Raw genomic sequence first — 1736 nt, 5'->3', positions numbered from 1 at the left:
TACAAAGCATTCTTAAATTAAAGGAAGATGCTGGGATTTTGGTTTTTTTTTTAGTTAACTATATATTAAAAGCAACTGTCTTATTGAAAAAAGTCTTAGTTGGATTGTCTCAGAAAACTATTCTTGCCCGGCTGGTGTGGCTCAGTGGTTGAGCATCGACCTATGAAGGGGTTGAGCATTGACCTAAGAACCAGGAGGTCCCAGTTCAGTTCCCGGTCGGGGCACAGGCCCGGGTTGCGGGCTCCATCCCCAGTAGGGGGCGTGCAGGAGGCAGCCGATCCATGATTCTCTCTCATTGATGTTTCTCTCTCTCTCTCCCTCTCCCTTCCTCTCTGTAAAAAATAAATAAAATATATTAAAAACACATATAAATATATTTTTAAAAAGTGAGGTCATGAACAATACACTGAAATGGATAATTCCCTAGACAGTCCCTTAGGGGATTCTGGGTTGAAAAAATAATGATAATTCAGGGGGTATCAGCCAAACGTCTATCTATCATCTCTCTATTTTTCCATCTTTCTATCATCTATATATCTATCTATCCATCCATCCATCCATCCGTCCATCCGTCCACTTATCTACCTATCTCTCTGTCATCTATCCATCCATCCATCCATCTATATATTTATCTATCCATCCATATCTATCTATCTATCTGTCTATCATCTATCTATCTATCTATCTACCTATCTATCTACTCATCCATATCTATCTATCTATCTATCTATCTATCTATCTATCTATCATCTATCTATCTATCCATTCATCTATATATCCGTTCATCTGTATATCTATGCATCCATTCATCTATTTATCTATCTAACCATCTTTCTATCATCTATATATCCATATGTCCATCATGCATCCACTCATCTACCTATCTCTCTGTCATCTACCCATCCATCATCTTGATATTTATTTATTTATTTGATATTTATTTGAGAGGAAGAAAGATGGAGAGAGAGAGAGAGAGAAACATCCATGATGAGAGAGACTCATGGACCAGCCGCCTCCTGCACGCCCCCCACTGGGGATGGAGCCCACAACCCGGGCCTGTGCCCTTGACCGGGAATCGAACCCGGGACCCTTCAGTCCACAGGCCACTGCTCTATCCACTGAGCCACACCAGGCAGGGCTGAATTCGTTTTTTTTTTTTTTAAATCTTATCAGTGCTATCCTCATGTTTCTAACAATTCATAAATAAAATTAAAAAAAATTACACTTGTCATTTCTTCCACAATCTACTCAAAAGGTTCTTTCCCGTGTCCTTCAACTGTATATATCTATTTTTTATCTGCTGCTTTATGGATTCAGCAGTCATCATTCTACCAAAACACACTTTTTTTAAAAAAAAAAAAATCTCAAGTCATATTTCCCCTCACTATGGCTATATCTGTATTCCTAACTTGTACCATTTTTATCTCACCGACATTCCTCCGTCAAAATTACTCAATGTTCCTTTGTGATTTCCAAACAAAATGCAACCGTATGCGGATCAACACTTTATTTATTTCTATTTAATCTTTTTTTAAAATTTAATTTTATTGTCTATAGTATGACAGAGAGCGGTACATATGTCTCCCTTTTTCCCCCCAAAATGACCTTCCCCCGGCCACCCCTACCCCCCCAGCCCATGCCTATATATTTATTTTTAAATCTATCTTTATTGTTGAAATTATTACAGAAATCCGTTATGTAAAGAAAAATCCATAAGATGTCCTAGATGATTAAAT

Source organism: Myotis davidii, unplaced genomic scaffold, assembly GCF_000327345.1.
Source record: "Myotis davidii unplaced genomic scaffold, ASM32734v1 scaffold1287, whole genome shotgun sequence".
NCBI lineage: Eukaryota > Metazoa > Chordata > Mammalia > Chiroptera > Vespertilionidae > Myotis > Myotis davidii.
This window is presented reverse-complemented; position numbering follows the sequence as displayed.